Source organism: Haematobia irritans, chromosome 4, assembly GCF_050003625.1.
Source record: "Haematobia irritans isolate KBUSLIRL chromosome 4, ASM5000362v1, whole genome shotgun sequence".
NCBI classification, from domain to species: domain Eukaryota; kingdom Metazoa; phylum Arthropoda; class Insecta; order Diptera; family Muscidae; genus Haematobia; species Haematobia irritans.
The window spans coordinates 109,745,486-109,769,843 of record NC_134400.1 but is presented as its reverse complement, the minus strand read 5'-3'; the positions used below and the strand labels follow the sequence as shown (position 1 = coordinate 109,769,843).

Below are 24,358 nucleotides of genomic sequence, written 5' to 3'. Positions count from 1 at the left end.
AAAATAGGTAAGTGAAAATAAAAAATGAAATAAAACTTTAAGGAAGTCACTAAATGTATATCTCTTTGCAGAAAACTGAAATTATGGATTCTACGTTCTTGAAAACATTAAAAAGCTGACCAATGAAAAAATGGTGGACAATTAACTGGAACTGCTTCAAATAGTTTATGATAATTGGTACGTCAATATGAAAAATTAAATCAACACTTTAGAGAAGTCACTAAATTTAAATCTCTTTGCAGAAAACTAAAATCTTTGGATGCTACATTCTTGCAAACAATAAGAAGCTGATCAATAAAAATGAGTGGCTTATCGACAAGAAAAATTTTCCAGAAACATTACAAGTGCAACCAATTAAAATTGTTAAAAACAACAAATTGTTGAAATCAACAACTTCTGGATGAAAATGTGCATCACATCGTCAGTTTAATTCATATGCTATTATCAGTTTAAAATGGATATTTTGTGAATTTCTTCTACTGGAAATCAATTCTAACACGCGGTCCAGTACGTTCCTAATTTCAAATTGCCCGCATGTTAATAAATTTTAATGCTGTTTTATGACACCAAAAGGAAGGAAATCGAATTATCAATGCAAAAGTGTTTACTAATAATGTTTAAGATATTTAAAGTTTTGTTGTTTGTTTGTTTTTTTTTTTTTTTGTTCTTATTTGTTGATATGTTTAATAAGATTATTATTTATCAATTGGTATTGTAGTGTATTATGTAGTGTAGTGTATTATTATATATTTTATTTTGATAAAAATGAATAAATTATACAAAATTCATAGAATTTTGGCGTTGACTTTCAATTTGAAGTGGGGATATCATTCATACAAATTTAGGTTGAAAAGTATTTGCAACGATGTTAATTTTGAATTTGACTCGCATCGAAAATTGTTTGACAAATTATTGAGTAGCGATGCATTTCAATTTGAGGATAACACTTGAGATATTATTGCTAATGTGTTGAATTTCACTGTTGAGGGTAATGTCTGTTTTATGTTGAGAACGCGATTTTCTCAACAATTTCTCAACTTGAATATTACACTAATCCTTTGAAAAAATGTTTGAAAAATTGTTGAAATTTAGCATTTTTCAAACGTTTGTGTTTATTGGGAATGATTTATCCAATTCCCACACCCTATACATTTTAGAATGACACCTCAGCGCCATCTAACAACCATACATTAGTTAAATCTTTATAACTCTAGAGTTTTGAATCCATACAATAATAAATTTTACCGTCGTATAGATGGCTCTGTAAATAAATTCAGTGCTTCTCAAACAATAAACAAGATAGAATAAAGCCAACGCAACAACCAACACGCTTCGACCTTGTAAAGGGTGATTCTTTTGAGGTTAGGATTTTCATGCATTAGTATTTGACAGATCACGTGGGATTTCAGACATGGTGTCAAAGAGAAAGATGCTCAGTATGCTTTGACATTTCATCATGAATAGACTTACTAACGAGCCACAACGTCGAATTTTCAGTGAATGGGCCCTAGAAAAGTTGGCAGAAAATCCGCTTTTTTATCGACAAATTTTGTTCAGCGATGAGGCTCATTTCTGGTTGAATGGCTACGTAAATAAGCAAAATTGCCGCATTTGGAGTGAAGAGCAACCAGAAGCCGTTCAAGAACTGCCCATGCATCCCGAAAAATGCACTGTTTGGTGTGGTTTGTACGCTGGTGGAATCATTGGACCGTATTTTTTCAAAGATGCTGTTGGACGCAACGTTACGGTGAATGGCGATCGCTATCGTTCGATGCTAACAAACTTTTTGTTGCCAAAAATGGAAGAACTGAACTTGGTTGACATGTGGTTTCAACAAGATGGCGCTAGGTTAGGTTAGGTTATGTGGCAGCCCGATGTATCAGGCTCACTTAGACTATTCAGTCCATTGTGATACCACATTGGTGAACTTCTCTCTTCGGAGAACAATTCATCTCAAGAAATGGACCGGTAAGTTGGCCACCAAGATCATGCGATTTGACGCCTTTAGACTATTTTTTGTGCGGCTACGTCAAGTCTAAAGTCTACAGAAATAAGCCAGCAACTATTCCAGCTTTGGAAGACAACATTTCCGAAGAAATTCGGGCTATTCCGGCCGAAATGCTCGAAAAAGTTGCCCAAAATTGGACTTTCCAAATGGACCACCTAAGACGCAGCCGCGGTCAACATTTAAATGAAATTATCTTCAAAAAGTAAATGTCATGGACCAATCTAACGTTTCAAATAAAGAACCGATGAGATTTTGCAAATTTTATGCGTTTTTTTTTTTTAAAAAGTTATCAAGCTCTTAACAAATCACCCTTTATTTGCTGAAGTAAAATTTGATCGGTCTATATATCTTATGAATATGTAATTCTAAATTCATTTAGATTAATAATTTATTATTCAACCAATATGCGAGTAAATCAAAATTTATTCCAGACTCGAAGATACACTAACAATAGGGCACAAAAATTAAATTAACTTTATTTTAGTTTATGGAAATTATTATGTTTTAGTTACTTAATATTTAATTGTTTGTTTACTTTAGTTGTGTAGAAAAAAATAACTCTTAACTATTATATTAAATGCATTATGTGCGAAAAGGAACATAATCGTTGAATAATGACTTGTTAATATAGACTTATTTATAGAAATTATGAAAAAAAATAATCTTTTTCTAAACATTATTATCGTATACTAATATTTGTATTATAATGCTATACTTTATTGAATTCAAAGATTTTTAAGGATTTTCGCATTGATTCCGAGCCAAAGATGCTGCTTCTTTAAAATAAAAAGATTTTTATGGTGATACCTTGCTTTAAATCTACACTGACAAAATATTGACCTAATATGAAAGATTATGCAATCTAAATTGAAGGACACGCAATTTAAAACAATGCAATTTCAATTAAAAGAATGTTTAGACAGTCATACTTCGTCAAAGTGACGACGTGTAATTTCATTTTCGATTTAAAATGCATTTTAATCGATTGGGAAATGATAACTTTATGTTATTCAAAATCAACCATTTTATGAATTTTTATTTTATACACCCAGAAAAAAGTGCCTTCGAAACTAAAGGAAAAAATTTTCATCAATATAGTTTATGCATTTTATTTCCATTAAGGTAAATTTTTGTGAAAAATAATAAAATTTACTCGTTTCAGTAAAAAAATCCTAAACTGTAAGCAGTTAGGAATAGTTCATTAACTAGAATAAGGCATGGAATTTTACTCATACTATTTTCTTCGCTGGGTATAAGAATTTACTACTGAAAAAGAAAATTTTATTCACCGATAACAAAGCATTCGTAAAAATAAACAAAAACCAAGTTTCTTCAAAATTAGTAAAATTTCTTATAAAATGATAATTGCGACTTCCTTTATAATAGAAAGTTTTTCATACATACGAACAACACTTGGCATAGAAAAATATTTTAGTTCATTCGTACTAAGAAGTATGCAATCCTTTCAAAACTTAAGGAAACACACTTGTTAGAATATAGGAAATTTTCCTAAATTTCTATTGTCTACCTGTAATCGATACCTGTCATCATAATCGATGTGTTTGCGCGTGGGTGTAATCGATATATTTGCGCGTCGGTTGTTTTTTTAGTTGGAATCGCGTTGTTTTGGTATACGGAGAGATTGTTAAAAAATAATATGGTAAAATAATATAATAAATAACAAATAAAATATATAAAATATTTGTTATTTTAAATTAGTGAGAAAAATTTTCGTTTTTTTAAATAAATCTATCAATGTTCGTGATAGTGTATAAAGAAAGAAAACACCAGCAGAATAACAACCCTTTCATTTGTCTTCATTTTGGAATCTTCAACTAACCTTTTGCAAAAAAAATGTTTTATGATTTTTTATATTTGTAGGTATTGAAATTGTAAAAGGAGGACAAAATCGTTAGGCAGCAACTTATTAAAAGTGAAAAGTACAAGAAGAAGAAAAAGTGCGTTTTACAGTTGATAATATCACACGGAAATTGGAAATAGTGGAATAATAAACTAATATTTCAAAGAGATTCGATTCTGTTGATTCTTAATAAATATATTCAATATATTAATAAAACATGTCTTTTATTGAAGATAAAATTGCTTATAGAAATAAATAAAATTGTATTTAAAAACGAAGGTAAGCAGTTCTAATTATGAAGTAAAAGTTTTACCACAAATGTGTAAGATTTGTCGAAATGAATGAAAAAATTTCAATAAAATCATTCCATATATGAATTCAAATTAGTTAAATTTTTTCATTCTGTAGTATAGTGGTATATAAATATAGGAAAATGTTAACTAATATATGGAATGCATTATTCCTAATTTCTACGAAAATCACATCGTTCAAACAAATAAAAATGTCTTTGGCGCTATACGAAGTTCAACTTTCTTCACAATGAGTTCATTTTAACTTAAAGAAGGGGTCACTTTTTTCTGGGTGTAATATTTCATATTAGGTCAAGATATTTTTTCAGTGTAATGCCAATGAATAATGCAATGAGCGATAGACTTTTAATTTAATTTTTGAGTCGACTCGTTTGTTATTTTTCTCCCAATGTTAAACGATCCCCCAAAAAAATTAGCACTCCCAGCTCAAAAGAGAAAATTTTGAGAGACCTGGAGATACTTTTTGTTTTACGTTCGTGCTGAAGCAGTGAGAGCCAGAAGGGGAATATTTTTGGTATTTATGAGAGATTGTCTAGCGCAACAAGTAAAACAAACACAAGAAATAAGCCAGCACTTCACACTGAAGGTAAACCATGATGAGATTCAATTTCTCACATTCAGTTGAGCGATTGTATTTGAAACTGAACGGACGTGTGTGCGCAGAATTCATTTTAAGTTTTGTATGAAAAAAGAGCTAAATAAATGCAATAGAGTAATCGAATAGAAAGAAAACAAAAAGAAGAAAAGCAAGAAGCTTAACAAGACCAAAAGAGGTTCAATACAAACCCCACATCATCGCCATATAAACCCAGATTCCAATTCGGTGAATTTGTGTGTGTATGACGACGAGTTCAAGTAATTATCTTCATACCTTTTAAATATGCACTACTACGCTCTATAACTAATTAAATGGAGAAAAGTGAAAATGTTTTGTTTTTGTTGTTGGAAACTGAAGTAAACTAGAAAACAAATCTGATTAAAAAATTGGCTTAATAGTTTTTCAACAAAGTTATTTAGGAATGTGTTCACAAGTAGATGGATGGATACGATTTAATGAAACGCAAAGAAAACATAAATTATTTTTGGTTTTTATTTTTCTGTTTTTTTGCTAAACCAGTTTTTTAATGTGCCTATGTGTGCTGGCTTTGCCGGAGTATTTGTGTTAAAAAGAATCAGAAAAAAATATAAAAAAAGAATAACTCCAACCAAAACAACCGCAACAAGAGAGCAACAAACAAGCTCCAACACTTGCACACATGGACCCCAAACACACCGTACGTCACTGTCGGTGGACAAGCATTAAACCCGAAGTCTTCGGTAAAAAGAAGTCCCAAATAGAAAATCAAGAAATAATATACAATGAAAAAACAATCACACGTTGAAACAAAATAACCTATAACCAAAAACAACTACAACACTACACCAAAATCAATTTGAGCTGGCACTTATAGTAGTGAGAGAACAAAAGAGAGTGAGAGCCAACGACCATAGTAGATTTGTTGTATTTGTATTGTGTGGATGTTTGTCAGTGCTGCCGCTACTACTTCAATCGAAGTATTTTGCTTCATTTTCACAAAATTTACTTCGTCACTCCTTCTTCCAAAAATCTGCTTCACTTTTTGTTCTGCTTCAAATTTTAAAATTGTTCCCCATATTACCTAATTGTTTTTCCTATTCCTTTAATTACGATGAACATAGTGGTTTTAACCATTGAACATATGCAAACCCTATTTTTCATCGCTGGAATGGCAACCCTTTATTTTTGCTTTGTACAAGTGTCAATGCGTGAACTCTCAAATTGTTGTGAGTAAATAACGTGTGGACATGTGATGTGCTAGATGAATCGGTAAGTAGTGCAATAATTTCCATGAAAAATATAAATATAGTATTAATTATAAATTCTTTAATATCTTTAGCAAAGGAATACGCTCACGGACGCTATTGTTTTGTTTTCAAAAATGTATGCTACTTCAATATTATTCAATCTACTCCACTTTTTTCCAAAATCTACTTCACCCAATTTTTCACTAGCGGCAGCACTGATGTTTGTCGATTTTTACACACCGCCAGAAGAGGCCGCAAAAATTCGAAAATATATCGTGAGCCGTCCGTTGGTGTTTGCCGTAGTCTCTGTATGTGAGTTGCTCTTGCTATTCATTTGAAACCATCGTGGCAGTCAGTTAGAATCGGCGCGACTCGTTAACTCGGCTTGAAGTAAAACGAGAAAAAAAAATAAAATTTTGTAAAGAATAATCAAATGGTTGTTATAGGTGAAAATTGTGAATCTTGTGCAAAAAAAATATATACAACAGAAAAAAGAATTAAAAAGTAATAAAAAAATTTTATATTAATATGAATACATAAAAATCTAAAAAAAAAAACAAATAAATCATATTATTACTAGAATTTTTCTTGAATCTGCATTTATTACAGAATGCAAAACTTTAACTTTTTGCCAAATAAAAGTGGAACGGAAATCCAGAGTGTATTTGAAAATTTTGAACTTAATAATATAAATGCTAAAAAAAAATATTTGTCCTAAAAACAATGATTTATTGCCCTCAATGTTGCTGTAATAAAAAAACAGTCGATTTTATAAAAAAAATGTAGTTATCGAAAGGATTTACTTATGATGATCTCCTGTCAAATATGGGATTATTATCAGAATCAAACGTCGAAATGTCATTCTAGAATCTAGAAAAGCCAACTGATTGTCTTTTTAATATATCGTAAAAAATCACATTTTAGGAAAAAAAAGCAAATTGTACACTTTTGGAAAAATCGAAATTTAAACTTTTAAATTTTCCACTACAAATCTTTCGAGACACTCAAAAAAATAAAAAATTGAGTCGTTGGCATGGTTTCTTTATAATACACCATGAAATAAAATGTAGTTTAATTAAACAAAAAAAACATTTAAATAAAATATTTTACAAAAGCGACTTGAGATGAAATTTTGAATCAATGTTAAACGAAAGTAGTTTTTTCGTTGTTTAAAATTTCCAAAAAATTCCCTTATAAGATGGACACTATTTATGTAAAATTTTCCCTTTTTAGAAAATTATGAACTATATTATGAGAAATTCGAATTAAGTAGAATTGTGTACTTCGTTTGCGTATTTTTTTGTTTATTATTTTTTTTATTTTTATAATAAGTAAATAAATGGGACAAAGAAGAAATCATTAATAATTTGGATTTTATTCTTAAATTTAACTACAATCAACTAATTTTCATGAGCTAAAATAAAGTAAAGTAGCATTTAGAAATGTTCGTTTTCCTTTTTTGAGAGTACACCGAAAAAAAGTGAACTGTTTTATAGGAAGAATGAACTATCACGCACGAAAATTGAACTAAATTTTACTCCACATTTTGAGATTTCCACAAAGCGTTGTTAAAACAACGAAATTTAGTGCCCTGTTGTACTTTTTAACTGCAGTTCACGGAATTACATCGTATCATAGAAGAAAAAATTAACTAAAAGTGAAGAAGAAAATCATTGGCGCCAAATCATGACCATTTTAACCATAAAGTAGTTCATTCTTACTATTTTTGGGAATCGTACGAAAATGTTCATTTGTTTTAGTTCATATTGAACTTATGTGTAACGGCCATTGAACTTTATACTCACGTTTAGTTCATAAAATTTTTTAGACATACTTAAAAAAAAAGTAAGATTTTATTAAGCTGTAGAAAATTTCGATAAAAATAATAAAATTTAACTACAAGCAAATAAATTTTTTTCAATAAAAATAAGTTAAATTTAGCGTTTGTTTAACTACGGAAATTTTTTTCTGTGTACACAATTAAAAATATGAAGATAAATTCAAGTGTCTCGTTTTGTCTTTTGTCTTTTTAATATATCGTAAAAAATCACATTTTAGGAAAAAAAAGCAAATTGTACACTTTTGGAAAAATCGAAATTTAAACTTTTAAATTTTCCACTACAAATCTTTCGAGACACTCAAAAAAATAAAAAAATTGAGTCGTTGGCATGGTTTCTTTACAATACACGCAAAAAAATGAACCCACCATGAAATAAAATGTAGTTTAATTAAACAAACAAAAAAAAACTTTAAATAAAATATTTTACAAAAGCGACTTGAGATGAAATTTTGAATCAATGTTAAACGAAAGTAGTTTTTTCGTTGATTAAAATTTCCAAAAAATTCCCTTATAAGATGGACACAATTTATGTAAAATTTTCCCTTTTTAGAAAATTATGAACTATATTATGAGAAATTCGAATTAAGTAGAATTGTGTTTTTATTTTTTTTTTTGTTTAATTAAACTACATTTTATTTCATGGTGGGTTCATTTTTTTGGGTGTATTGTAAAGAAACCATGCCAACGACTCATTTTTTTGAGTGTCTCGAAAGATTTGTAGTGGAAAATTTAAAAGTTTAAATTTCGATTTTTCCAAAAGTGTACAATTTGCTTTTTTTTCCTAAAATGTGATTTTTTACGATATATAAATTTAACTACAATCAACTAATTTTCATTAGCTAAAATAAAGTAAAGTAGCATTTAGAAATTTTCGTTGTCCTTTTTTGAGAGTACACCGAAAAAAGTGAACTGTTTTATGGGAAGAATGAACTATCACGCACGAAAATTGAACTAAATTTTACTCCACATTTTGAGATTTCCACAAAGCGTTGTTAAAACAACGAAATTTAGTGCCCTGTTGTACTTTTTAACTGCAGTTCACGGAATTACATCATATCATAGAAGAAAAAATTAACTAAAAGTGAAGAAGAAAATCATTGGCGCCAAATCATGACCATTTTAACCATAAAGTAGTTCATTCTTACTATTTTTGGGAATCGTACGAAAATTTTCATTTGTTTTAGTTCATATTGAACTTATGTGTAACGGCCATTGAACTTTATACTCACGTTTAGTTCATAAAATTTTTTAGACATACATAAAAATAAGTAAGATTTTATTAAGCTGTGGAAAATTTCTGTAAAAATAATAAAATTTAACTACAAGCAAATAAATTTTTTCCAATAAAAATAAGTTAAATTTAGCGTTTGTTTAACTACGGAAATTTTTTTCTGTGTACACAAATATGAAGATAAATTCAAGTGTCTCGTCTGCAAAAATTCTTAACAATAAATAATATTTCAGCAATGGAAATTTTTTCAAATAACTTTTTTTATTGCAAAAAAATTGACACAAGACAGCCAATTGAACTTTAATGAAAATTATAAACTCAATATAAAAAAATTCACAAACGAAGTACGCAATTTAACTAATATCTAATGTCAAATTTCTCACATGTCATAATTTTCTAAAATGCCATACATTATGTCCGTCTTGAATTTTGTATGGACTTAAAGTATTAACACATTTGTTACAAGTCGTCATCAGAGATGGTCTGTATCGAACATTTCTAGGTTTGCGACTGTCGCAAAGTTGCAAACGTCGAATATGTCACATACGCGTCGTAAATGTAGAAAAAGTAACAAACGTCGCAAATTCAGCGTCAGCTGGGCAGCGAATTGGATGATATCCAAGATGATGGGTACACACAAAAAAATGTTTTTCTGATTCAATCACGAAATTAATTGATCCAATTAATTTTTAATTGAAATGTCTTCAATCACAGAAATTATAGTATCAATTAAACAATTAATTGAAGGTCAATTAAAAAGTTAATTGATCCAATTAAAAAATTAATTGATACAATTATTTTTGTGATTGATTTTTGTTTCAATTAAAAAATTTGTTGATTCAATTAAATTTTTAATTGAATATTTTTTAAAACTCAATTAAAATTTTATTCGGAAAAATTTTCGTGAAATTTGTTTGTGTGTAAGCATGATCGTCTTGCGCACACAGGGTCGTGGATTCAAACCCAGTTTCGACCAAACACCAAAAAGTTTTTCAGTGGTGGATTATCCCACCTCAGTAACGCTGGTGACATTTCTGAGTGTTTCAAAGCTTCTCTAAGTGGTTTCACTGCAATGTGGAACGCCGTTCGGACTCGGCTATAAAAAAGAGGTCCCTTGTCATTGAGCTTAACATAGAATCGGGCAGCACTCAGTGATAAGAGATAAGTTCACCACTGTGGTATCACAATGGAATGAATAGTCTAAGTGAGGCTGAAATATCGGGCTGCCACTATACCTTACCTAACCTAAGATGATGGTATGTTTGAAAAAGTTTAAGTTCTCAGGAATGTTCATAAAATTATAAACGGATTTAAAGAGAATAGACTTATTTCAATGGAAGACTTCAAGCCAAAATTACTATGTCCTACTCGATGGTGCAGTAAACGTGACGATCTGAACAAGCTCATATTAGCCTACCACAAATTTTTAGAGCCAATTTTCATACTAATTAAAAATGTTCAAAACTCTAGCTAGTCATTTGCTGATGCAACGAAAGCTAACCCAGCACCATACTTTTTACATCTATTTTACCGGGAAGCCAAACTAAATTAAATTTAAAAATGTTTAAAAATTCTTTTGCTCAAAAATAGGTTTTCTTCAATAGGTATACGACTTTTGCGACATACGTATTATATCGTCGTAAATGTATGTCGCAAAGGTCACAGTTTGCGACAGGCCAACCTTGGTCGTCATTGCTATATTACTTTTTTTTAAATAAACCTCCATAAAGAAATATACAAACTTTTGTATAGCCCACACGCAAAAAAATAATTCTTTCCTCTCAAACGAAATTTTAGACAAACAAAGTTCGTTTCTCATTTGATTTTCGTTGAAAGGAAGTGTATTTGGAAGAAAAGTATATACTTTTTGTGATAAACGTTTATTCTTTTCCAGGATGTAAAAACAATTTCATAAAGACTAACTCATAAAATTTTTTTTCTGGCTAATTGCATTATTTCACACATCTTTCCCACTTCCACGAAGTTTTTTAGTTCTTAGCACCTTTTTCTGTAATACAAACAATGTAGGAGAAATTATACGATTTTATAAATTTTTAAAATTGTTTTTACCTTTCGCCTGGACGGAGAATCGAACCGCGGACCATGCAATTTGTAAGCCAACACACTATCCACTGAGCTATGTAGCCGTTATTGTCATCAATAGACAATTACCCATATAAGTTATATTTATATAGCATAGCTTGCGGCGCCCACGAGCCGATTAAACAAAGTTTATTTCACAGAAATATACATTTAGTTGGGCACCATGGAGCAGTGGTTGCTACGTCTGACTTGCATGCCAAGGATCCCTGCTTCGACCAAAGTTTTTTTTTTGTTTTTTTTTTTTTTACATATATTCCAGATATGTTAGGAAGATTCCGAAAAAATGTTCAACATTCCATTGTAGTATATTAAATTTTCAACTGTAAAATGTGTCTTATTAAAGACCTAAAGTCAGAAAAGAACAGTGTTTGATATAAACGAAATGGACTGTGTTGTTGTTTCAAAAATAACTTTTTTTATTGAAAAAATAAAAGTTTTGTAACAAACGAATTTTTTTTGGTGATAAAAGTTTAAAATTTTCGTAGCAATTCAAAAAACTCTAACAAAAGAAAATCGTTTTCGGTACACGTTTTCCAAACGTTTTTTTTTTCTTTGCGTGCATCTAATTTCATCTAGAAAAAAGACCACACCACGAAAGAAAATGTACACAGAAAAAAGTCTGTTGTAAAACTGATCAATTTCAGCAAACGTCACCCATTTTAGAAAAATATGAACTATTTTCATATTTAGTAAAATTGTGTACTTCATTTGCATAAAACCGTTTTCTTTCGTTTTTAGTTCACGTCATTAAAGTAAGCGAAAAATAATTAAAATAAGAAACATTTTCTCACATATGGAAAAATTGAAAATCAAATAATTATCATTAAATTAAATCGGCTATAAAAAATTTCGTTGTCTTTTTTCTGAGGGATTCGGGAATATTATTTAACTTTAGCTAACTTCGACAAATGTAAGATAATTTTCCTTATTTTAATATTTTTTGCTTACATTAATATATGATATGCAACAGAGAACAAAAGTACAAATGAAGTACATGTAATAGTTCAGTAAAATAAAAATATAAATACAGCTACGCTCAAAAAAAAGTGAACTCTCTATTTCACTAAAGCCATCTTGCAGTCTATAGGGCTTTGCCCAAATAAATTTGACAAGCATACTTTTCCTCTGTTGGTTAAGCTACACTTGTAGTTTAGTCAATGCATGGCTTTAAGCTGAGATCAAAAAACAAAAAAACAACAATAACGATTGAAGAGAAGCCAACAATAACAAACAAAGCCAATTTACTTTAGTTCATGGAATTATTATGTTTGGAGAAAGGTTTTTTTACTCTAATATTTTTTTGCGTACAAATGAACTAAAAAACGGAAAAAATTATACACAAATTAAGCATAAAGATTTACTAAATTTGTATTTCTCACAAAATAGTTCATTATTTCTTTAAATTTGTAAATTTTACTAAAAATGCGTCCATCATGAACTTCGTATGTCACTAAAGACATTCTTGCAATTTTGAACTCAAATTTTTTCCTTCAAACTACAATTTTTTTTCAACAAGTGAAAAAAAATATTTATGTTTAATAATTTTTCCTGAATTTGTTGAAAAATATGTACTTATTTTTGTCATATCGGCGTGATGCCAGCGTTTGTAATACTGTTTAGTTAAAATTTTCTAAAAATATTCAAAATTTTCTAAAATTAACCCAAAGTTTTCTTCCTGGTGGGTTCACTGTTTTTTTCAGTGTAATCAAACGAAACAAAATCAAATTCAAAAATAACACTAAGAGTTTAGAATTGTATATATAGCGTCTCCAGATACCGAGTACAAAACCGAAAGAAGACTTTTCTTTTCTGAGGAACGAAATTTTAGACAACCGAAGTTTCTTTTGACACAAAAATATTTTTTACGCCAAAATGATGAAAATTGATTTTTGCACAAGCAATTAATAATACCTCATTCACATTACACTTCCAAAATCCATTTTAACTAGATTTCAACTGTCATTTGCCTTATAAATATAGGGGACTTCAAATCCACTTTTAATAGATTTCGAGCCTAATGTGTATGAGGTATTAAATATACTAGGAACAATCGTTGGAACGCTTGTAATAAATTCGGCTTTATTTGCTCTTAAAGAAAATACTTTATAACAAGGGGGAATTCCGTTTGTCTAAAATTTATATTTTTCTTTGGGTGTATTTCTCCGATAAGCCGATAGTCTTTGTAGCTAGTGTTTTAATGTTTATACAGTTTTAATTAATAAATAAATAATATAATAAATAAATAATTTCTCCAATACTGTAATCTCAAGAATTATTCGAAAAGAATTGACAGGCAGACATAATCTTTGACAACATTTTAAAAAATAAAATCAAGCTCATGTACAGTAGTTTCACTGAAAACAAAGCATGTTCGGTTCCAAAGATATTGTCTTTACATTAATGATTTTGGTATTGGTCCCGAGCCAAAGAAGCGGAGGTTTCAAATAAGGATACCTTTAAGACACAATTCTCTATTAAATTTGAGTTTTGCGTATTTGATTCTAGGAAACAAAGTTTAATGTGCTATCAAAGACGTTTCAAAACGTGTTAATAACAACTTCAAATTCTAAATTCAGAATCGAAAAACATCTCATATTTTTGAGCGATTTTTTGCAAAAAGTCAACAAATTTGAAGATGATTTCATTAATTTTGAAGAAGCGACATTTTTTTCATGTAAATATACCTAGTTTTAAGTCAAATCACTTAATTATAAGGATAAGACGACTTCATTGAAGAGTTCATCGACTTTTTGACAAGGAAAAAACTTTATATCAGAGAAATACGTCTTCTATGCTAATCAAAATTCGAATTCGTATTCTATGGAAATGAAATCTTTGTCCTCACGATAATATTGTTTTCGGTGTAAATAATATGCACTCAAGAAAAATTGACTTCTTACGGACACTAAAACGAACTTAACTCTATATTTGTTCATGGCAATTATTATGGTTTAGTTAAAATTTCTTCAATATGAGAAAGTTTCCTTGACTTTAATATTTACATAATACGAAAAATACACAATTTTGAGACAAATTTTCTGCTGTACGTCTCTAGTAAATGGGTATTCATTATAAAAACTATAGCCTATATTATTTCAGATTCTTTTTTGATTTTTTTCCAACACTTCAACAGATATTACAGGACAAATAGCGTTTAGTTTCGTATGGCCATTGGGTCACAATTCAAGAATTACGTTTTCAGATCAAACACATATATGTAGGCCTTTCATTGCAATATTTTTTTCTACATGCTGTTAGTACAAGTAGAAACAGAGGAAAATGAAAGTTTTTAACATTAGGTTTAATTCGGTAGTGAAAGGGTTAACTACTTGTTATGTCAAAAAAAAAAATATCCTAAATTTCTCGAAAATAAATAAGTAAATTGTTAATATTATCTGTTGGGTTCATTATTTTTTTTTTTAAGTGCAGGTCTTTTCTGTCAAACACATTCTGGCCATCCGACTACGCAAAATGTTGCCGAATTGAAATCGCTTGTTTAATTTTACAATTATTATTCGAGCTTAATGGACAATTTTAGATTAAGGAACTTTTTATTAATGAGTCATTGAAAAGAAAACGCCAGATACAAATCTATAGACGCCTATACTGTACATGTTTCGATTCGGGCCAATGAACCTTTCCACAGTCTTCAGTATAGATCTGGCTGGGATAGATAACTCAATTTTGGGCCCTTTATGCTAACTCCTTATGAAGAAAACATTTGGGAATTATTCTCTTACAAATTGAATCATCTTTACTCCCACTGTACATCATCTTTTCATATAACTCCAAGTCCCTTAATCTTATCTTATAATCTTATAATGCAACAACACGAAATTTATTTTTAGAAAGCTATTTTGTTTGAATTCACCAAAGTGGTGAACAATCGAACATTGTTTTTTTGTTGCTACAATCAACAACAACAACATGTGACAACTTACAGAAACTGATTTCAAGGAGACAACAACAATTCTAACGCGTACATTAGTAGTGTTTTTCCTAGTTTTACGACGGGCTCTTCGTTGCTTATTATTTTTCATGTTAACCTGATACCGAAACAGGCAATTAACGTCCAAATGCATGATATCTTTAATTTTACAATTATTTTTCGAGCTCTATGGACAATTTTAGATTAAGGAACTTATTATTAGTGAGTCATTGAAAAGAAAACGCCAGATACAAATCTATACACGCCTATACTGTACATGTTTCGGTTCGGGCGAATGAACCTTTTCACAGTCTTCAGCATAGATCTGGCTTGGATACATAACTCAATTTTGGGCCCTTTATGCTAACTCCTTATGAAGAAAACAAACTTGTATTTGAGCTCTTGAGGGCTGTTTCCTTTTAGCACTGGTTGCAACATTTGTATGAGCTATCCAGAACAACGTTGCACTGGTGTTCTATCCAGAACATATCATCAGTGTAAGTCGCGCCGATGTTGCCAGGTTATATTTTGATAAAGTGAGGCTTCTTCGATTCACAATAGCACTTTATTGTGACTAATTTATCGAAAAACAAGAAACTCAAAGTAATTACAGTGTCATAAATAATCGCAGCAGTAAATATTTATTACTAATTGGAGCATTTCATACATTAAAAATGGAAGATTTCACTTCTATTCTGTGATTGTTTTTAAACAGCTGATGACAGTGTTGAATATTTTTGGAGATGTCCTGGATAAACGAGTACTCTCACCCAGAGAAGGAATATGATCACCTCAAACATGTTTTAAGAGCAAAATGTTATTTTTGGGTTGTGACCATGTAACATGGTTTTCGTAACCATGTTATTTCCTCGGAAATCATGTATCTGATTTCGGCAAGCAGGTTATATTTGACGAGAAAATAACATTTTAGTGACAAACATGTTACATGGTCACCATACAAAAATAATATTTTGCTCTTGAAACATGTTTGAGGTGATCATATTCCTTCTCTGCGTGCTGTTTTTCTTTTAGTCCTTCACGGCTTAGGGTATCCAGTGCTAAAAGAAAACAGCCCTATTATACGGCTAGGCCCAACTGAAGGATACTCGAACAAAAGTTTATCGACGTTTAAGTAAACTATCGGTTCATGGGAGAAACGTGTCTCCTTTGATAGCCAAAAATCGCTTTTGTGTTTGTGTTTAAGGACAAGAAATCTTTGTACGAAAATTGTCCGCTTTTAAAAATGTCCTATTTTAAGAGGATTCACTGCAATAACATAAGTTTTTAGAATTAGAGGGAGAAAAGTGTTCGTAATATTAACGAAATGTATACAAACGAAATGATAGTAATGATTTTTCGTTATTGTAATCAAGTTTATATTAAATAACAAAACATGCCATACTATTAAAGAACATTTTCCTTATATTTGATTTTTTTTGTTTTGCTAAAGTAATGAAGAAATTGCTTAGACCAATTTTAATTAAATTTTCATTGTGTGTACCTATTTTTCTGAGCCTGAGTGTATACAAATAGATTAAGGTCAGCCAAGCCGCGCTTTACCTCCCCAAGATCGGACAGTAATCTCCCTATCAATCTTATAAACCAACACACAAAAACAAAACATATTTAAATGCTCCCCATTTTCCATATTTTTTAATAATATTTTGTATTATTCTCTTTTCTCTCTCTCTCTCTCTCTCTTTCTCCCGCTGACTCTTGATTTTTACTTTTCCCCAAAATTATTTTTTGTGCAGCTTCAAAATAAACGCCAATAATAACAACAACGCCAATACTATTTTAAAAATCCCAAGGAAAAGTATCTAGAAACGAAGAGTATTCAATAACACCACACACCTCAAACGTTTCTACGAGACCGGAGAAACGTAAATCAACGCAACAAGTTTTACTACCAATACTAACAACAGCAACAACAACATTAATAAGTCTCAGTAACGGCAAAATAACTCCAGCGAAAAAGAAAAGCAAGGAGAAGAAGATCATTTGCCCTCAACACACACCGAAGACCGAAGAGATAGAGAAAACAAACCAGCAGCAGCGGCAGCGGCAGCAACAAAAACATCGTCACCATAATCGTAAAAAACAACACAATCAGCCAACCCATTGCCAGTGAACGAATAATTGACCCAACGTAGTCATCATCATCATCATCATCTGTCTTGGCAAAAACAAAACGAAAATTACCCGAATTGTGGAGCGGGAACTCCGTTAAGACAGGCCTTGATTTTTTGTTTTTGCTGTTTTCATCTCTTGTAAAAATTTTCCAGTTTCACCTGGAATCTCGCAAACCAACCAGTAACGCTTAGAAACCCCAACGTGCGCGTGTGTTTACCTTTGAACGATTTTTTTTGGTGTTTTCGGAAGTTCAACCATTTCGATTGTTTCCACCACCAAACTCTCGCATCCGTGACCTCGAAACATTTTAAAGTTTTCTGCACACCCATCTAAATCAACATCTGGCTGACTCTTGAAGAATATCTTTTGATTTGTAAGAATACATCCAAAGGATTTCTGTGAATATTTAACTCCTCTAAGGAACAGCATATCCTCAAAGGGGAGAGTGAGTTTGTGATTTGGATATTTCTTGTTCTTGGCTGTTTAAAAGAAAACATTCACGCTGGATTTGGGATACTACGAAGCTGTTAAAGGTAAGCCAATTTTGATTGTTGTTGATGAATCTATAATTAGATTCCTTGTTGTTTATTGCGTTAAACTAAAAGAAAGCTTAAGTTTCATGCTAAACCCCTTTTCTAAGTTGACATGACAAATGAAGTAAAAGAGTCTCCTGTTCCTGCAACTGACAAAAATAATAAGATATAATGTAAACCGCTTGTGTTGATATGATGAAAAAAATTCAAAATGGGAATTAATTACATTTTGTAGGAACCACTTCCATTTTATCACATATAACCCATACATTTAACCCTTTGACTACCGATGTCCACTTAGGAGGGCATACGAAAACGACATCAAATTCTATTTCCCCACACAGAGAGTACAGATTGGTTGTGATAATCGAATTTATTGCCAACCTCCTTTTGGCAGTTACAACAACTATCTGCTGGCAGTTGTGATACCCGACAAATTCGGTCGACTCAATCGAATTATGGGAAATCCAACTAATACTATATATGGAGTTGGTTGTATTAGACAATGAAATTGGTCGTTGCTCCCTTCTTCATTTGGTTGTATTGCCCAACTTTACTAACACCTTAAACGAATTGAAAATAATGTTTTCCTCAAAATATTGTATTTTATTTATATTTTTAGATAATAGAAACGTACATAAAATCACTTTATACCTGAATACAATACATTGATAACAATTTTAAAAAATTTTCACCTTTAAAAGTATAGCCGCTAGTATGGATTGCAGAATTGATAGGGACTCTTAGTACCTTAGTAAATGGGGTCCGACCTGAGCACATAGTGGTATACCATAAAATGGACCAACATAGCCAGTCTAAAAACACTACAAATTAAGTCGAACAATTAGTGTGGAGTTTTAACCCTGGACAGTCATCCTTCGTCAAAATGACGACGCGTAATTTCATTTTCGATTTAAAATGCATTTTAATCGATTGGGAAATGATAAATTTAAGTTATAATAATTCAACCATTTTATGAATTTTTGTTTTATACTAATTAAAAACAAATTGAATAAGAAAATAAACTAAATTTTGGTTCTCATTTTTGCTTACGATGTAAATTATAGCGTCTTGAAATAAGCCGTAGTCAAAATGACGAAGGATGACGTTAGTGTACAAAAAATAAGGATGACTTTCCAGGGTTAAAAAATAAATAAGAATCTACTCGCCATGGTCACTTCCTTTGGTAGACGCATTAAAGTCGTTAAATGGTTTAATATTTTGCCCTTTAAGGCAATAAAATTGTTCCACATCCAAAACTATATATGTAACTCGATTTGACTCGTGCCTTGGATATCCTGAAGCCTGCGCGAGTTGTTCGTAAAACCATTTGACAGCCAGTCCACCGAGGAGTCAAATAAACTTGGAAACGGCTGAAATTTTTTCCGTTTTCAGTGGTTTTTATCTTAAATTTAAAAAAACACGTTTTCCTTCAACATTGAATAATTGGTAATAACATTATTGACATTTAAAAAAACTTCCAAAGCAATTCGGCTGTGAGTATCAATTGAAAGTTCTGAATACTAAATTACAGTTATGAGGGGTTTATAAGGTTGGTTGTGCTTATCGAATTCGATCAAAATTTTTTCAAAAGAGAGACAGTTAGTTCAGACAACTATTTGACTTGTATTATAAACAAAAATCTATAATAATAAGCGCCAAATGGTAGAAGGAACAAAATAAGGGTTGTAAATAAAGTAAATATATTAACACAACTGTGATTTCATTGTAAATGCAGAATTTTCATTACAGCAATCGATTTTCAACCAATAACTTCTCTGTGTGCACATAGTTTCGATTTATATCCCGATATTATTTTAAAGTAAAGGCTTTAATTTAAATAATATATAAATATTTAACATATTCGTGAGCTCTAAAATGCATTTTTATATTTTTTTTTGAACAATAAACGAAAAATACGAAATTTTGAAACCATTTTTCCACCGTATGTCTATAGTAAATGCACCCTCAAAAAATCGCTTCTATAACATATAGCCCAAACACATTTTGCTTCAAGCATATATATTTTCAGGATTGGTCCAAACAAAATATTGTTTGTATTGTTCAAACATATTATGTTTCACCTTAGGGCATACATTGGTAGAAAAAAATTTTAACCCTTATATTATGTTGGGGTCAGTTGATGACCAATATGGTATTTTTCATCAGCGTATTTATTACTGTTGGAATATAATTAAAAATTCTTACTGCTCAGCAAGAATTCAGTACAAGTCAACAATTTATGCAGTGACTAGTAAGAACTTTTATTTATATTCCAACAGTAAGAAATGCGCTGATGAAAAATACGATGTGGGTTATAAAATGACCCCAACATAATATAAGGGTTAATGAAATTTTCTTTGTGAGGATATATTTTTAAGGCGCCAATTGATTACGTCCATTATTTTACTTGCAGCATACTCTCTAGATTTCTCTTTCTAAACACATATATGGTTATAGGCTATTTCTAAAATAATACGTGCATCGAAGCATATTGTATTTATAAACATTTTATGTCCCAAACATAATATGTTCTAACATATTAACATATATGTCCCAAAAATATTATGCTAGTTTATGAACATTATTTGCTTGCACTTAAAAATATTGTGTTAAAAAATTGGAGTTCCAAACATATAATTTTTACACCCAAACATATGTAAAACAGTCTTTTTTGTCCGTGTGGACATTCATACAAAAACTATAGCTGATTTTTTTGGTATTTTTTCTCACACTTAGAAAGTTATTATAGACCAAATAACGCTTATTTTCGTAAGGTTATTTGGTCACAATTCAAGAATCAAGTTTTCAGAACAAACTCATATACCTCTTGGAGTAATTGAGGTAGGTCCTCAAAATTAAAATGTTTGTTCTACATCTGGGAGAGAGTGGTCCCTTACACAATTTTTTTATTATGTTCTGTATTCAAGTAGTTAGACCATCCTTCACATTTCTTGTCAATTTCAAGCGTGGTTTGTCAAGTGGAGGGATCCTTCTCCTTAACAAACCGAAATCTAAAGGGTGATACGGTCCAAATTTGGTCAAAGGAAAACGCGTGTAAATCGGTGAAATCGTTTATTTAAAAAATCAAATTAAATTTCTTTTTCAAGTTCAATTAGTATAAAATTTAGGAAAAATATTCAGTTAGGCTTTCGCTTTTTCAAATCCGAATTGCCGGGCCTCACGCTTGACACCTGCCATCAGATTTTGTACAGCCACCTTGTCCACCTTCTTCGCCGCAGAACGCCAGTTTGCCTTGAACTGCTGCTCGTCCTTAGCAGTTTTTTTGGTCTTCTTTAGGTTCCGGTTGACAATAGCCCAGTATTTCTCAATTGGGCGGAGTTCTGGCGTGTTGGGAGGGTTCTTGTCCTTGGGAACAACCTGCACGTTGTTGGCGGCGTACCACTCCATGGCCTTTTTACCGTAATGGCAAGGTGCCAAATCCGGCCAAAGCAGTACGGAACAACCGTGTTTCTTCAGGAAAGGCAGCAGACGTTTATTCAAACACTCTTTCACGTAAATTTCTTGGTTGACAGTCCCGGAAGCTATGAAAATGCCTTTTGCCGTATAAAACTCCTGTCCCGGAAGCTGCTTGTAGTCGGCTTTGACGTAGGTTTCGTCGTCCATTACCACGCAATCAAACTTCGTCAGCATCGTCGTGTACAGCCTCCGGGATCGCGCTTTGGCCGTCGTATTTTGTTTATCATCGCGATTTGGAGTCACTACCTTCTTGCAAGTCGATAGTCCGGCTCGTTTTTTGGCTCGAGGTACGGTTGTAGACGATACAACCAGCTTATTTGCGGCATCTCGGAGAGAGAGGTTAGGGTTTCGCTTGAAACTACCGGCAACTCTCTTTGTCGTCTCAGCGGCTTTCGATTTCCCCCCGATCCAGACTTCCTGGCTGGCGACAAACGTTCCCCAAACACTTTAATTACATTTGTAACGGTTGATTTGGCAACTTTTAGCGATTTTGCCAGCTTTGCGTGCGAGTAGCTCGGATTTTGCGATGCGCGAGCAAAATTTTGATACGCTGCTCTTCTTACTTGGACGGCATTTTGACAACTGAAGAGTGAATTCCAAAATCAAAATAGGAGCAACATTCTACACACACACACCTTCAAAATGAGGGGTGTTCAGGTTTTTTAAATGCAAAATTGAAAGAAATACATCAAGTTTATATTGACCAAATTTTGACCGTATCACCCTTTATATTTCCTATCCAATAAAATGGAAAAGCAAAAGTACTTAGGCACGGATCAGAAGCTTTTCCCTCAATGGTACCTGTCAATTTCATGTACATTTAAGTTTTTAACTTACATAAGTCTGGCAAGAAGAAGGCTTCTTGCCAAAAGTGGTCAAGTAGAACCCTCTCCTTCCCCGGCCAGATATCGCAAAATCACGTAACCTATATTCTTTTCGTAACTTCTTAACTTCTAAATCGCCGAACTCACTATTCCCTTCCACGACCACACAGATTAAAAAGTCTGTTTTTCATATGTTTGGGTGTAAAAATTATATGTTTGGGAACATTATATGTTTAGTACATTATTTTTAAGTGCAAGCTTATAATGTTCATAAACTAGAACAAGTAAGGAAAGTCTAAAGTCGGGCGGGGCCGACTATATTATACCCTGCACCACTTTGTAGATCTAAATTAGAATTAGAAGTTTAGGAAAATTAGAGTCATTTTTACAACTTTTCGACTAAGCAGTGGCGATTTTACAAGGAAAATGTTGGTATTTTGACCATTTTTGTCGAAATCAGAAAAATATATATGGGAGCTATATCTAAATCTGAACCGATTTCAACCAAATTTGACACGCATAGCTACAATGCTAATTCTACTCCCTGTGCAAAATTTCAACTAAATCGGAGCAAAAAATTGGCCTCTGTGGTCATTTGAGTGTAAATCGGGCGAAAGCTATATGTGGGAGCTATATCTAAATCTGAACCGATTTGGCTGATATTTTGCAAGTTTTTCGAGACTCATAAAATATTGGGATGTACGGAATTTGAGGAAGATCGGTTGATATACACGCCAATTATGACCAGATCGGTGAAAAATATATATGGCAGCTATATCTAAATCTGAACCGATTTTTTACAAAATTAATAGGGATCGTCTTTGAGCCGAAACAGGACCCCATACCAAATTTTAGGACAATCGGACTAAAACTGCGAGCTGTACTTTGCACACAAAAATACATCAACAGACAGACGGACAGACAGACAGACGGACAGACAGACAGACAGACAGACGGACATCGCTAAATCGACTCATAATTTAATTCTAAGACGATCGGTATACTAAACGATGGGTCTCAGACTTTTCCTTCTTGGCGTTACATAAAGGGTGATTCTTTTGAGGTTAGGATTTTCATGCATTAGTATTTGACAGATCACGTGGGATTTCAGACATGGTGTCAAAGAGAAAGATGCTCAGTATGCTTTGACATTTCATCATGAATAGACTTACGATCTGCCACAACGTCGAATTTTCAGTGAATGGGCCCTAGAAAAGATGGCAGAAAATCCGCTTTTTTATCGACAAATTTTGTTCAGCGATGAGGCTCATTTCTGGTTGAATGGCTACGTAAATAAGCAAAATTGCCGCATTTGGAGTGAAGAGCAACCAGAAGCCGTTCAAGAACTGCCCATGCATCCCGAAAAATGCACTGTTTGGTGTGGTTTGTACGCTGGTGGAATCATTGGACCGTATTTTTTCAAAGATGCTGTTGGACGCAACGTTACGGTGAATGGCGATCGCTATCGTTCGATGCTAACAAACTTTTTGTTGCCAAAAATGGAAGAACTGAACTTGGTTGACATGTGGTTTCAACAAGATGGCGCTACATGCCACACAGCTCGCGATTCTATGGCCATTTTGAGGGAAAACTTCGGAGAACAATTCATCTCAAGAAATGGACCGGTAAGTTGGCCACCAAGATCATGCGATTTGACGCCTTTAGACTATTTTTTGTGGGGCTACGTCAAGTCTAAAGTCTACAGAAATAAGCCAGCAACTATTCCAGCTTTGGAAGACAACATTTCCGAAGAAATTCGGGCTATTCCGGCCGAAATGCTCGAAAAAGTTGCCCAAAATTGGACTTTCCGAATGGACCACCTAAGACGCAGCCGCGGTCAACATTTAAATGAAATTATCTTCAAAAAGTAAATGTCATGGACCAATCTAACGTTTCAAATAAAGAACCGATGAGATTTTGCAAATTTTATGCGTTTTTTTTTTAAAAAAAAAGTTATCAAGCTCTTAACAAATCACCCTTTACAAATGCACAAACTTATTATACCCTGTACCACAGTAGTGGTGAAGGGTATAAAAATATGTTTGCGGCATATATGTTAATATGTTATAGCATATTATGTTTGGGACATAACATGTTTTTAAATATAATATGTGTGGATGCAAACATATATTAATTTAGAAATTGCCTATAAACATAAGCCCGATTTTCAAGAAGCACGGTATAGGGGTGATCCCCCTTCCCGTCCAAATATCACAAAATCAGGTATCCCCTATTAGTTTCATAATCTTCCCTCACGTCCTCTATAAATTTCAAGTAAATCG

At 32.0% G+C, this 24,358-nt stretch overlaps 1 protein-coding gene across 4 annotated transcripts in view; it reads left to right on the top strand.

The window, feature by feature from the left end:
- Nucleotides 1-4,816: 4,816 nt before the first annotated feature.
- The window catches only part of kst (spectrin beta chain, non-erythrocytic 5 kst), a 232,521-nt gene continuing 212,979 nt past the window's right edge, over nt 4,817-24,358 (top strand). For 3 of the 4 annotated variants that reach the window (XM_075308366.1, XM_075308364.1, XM_075308362.1), the window contains exons 1-2: nt 4,817-5,035; nt 16,861-17,772. The gene's annotated coding sequence lies outside the window, so the exon portion shown is untranslated. Of the gene's footprint in view, nt 5,036-5,885; nt 6,027-6,096; nt 6,509-16,860; nt 17,773-24,358 lie in introns of those variants that run through there. The other variant, XM_075308365.1, reaches the window with a different exon arrangement.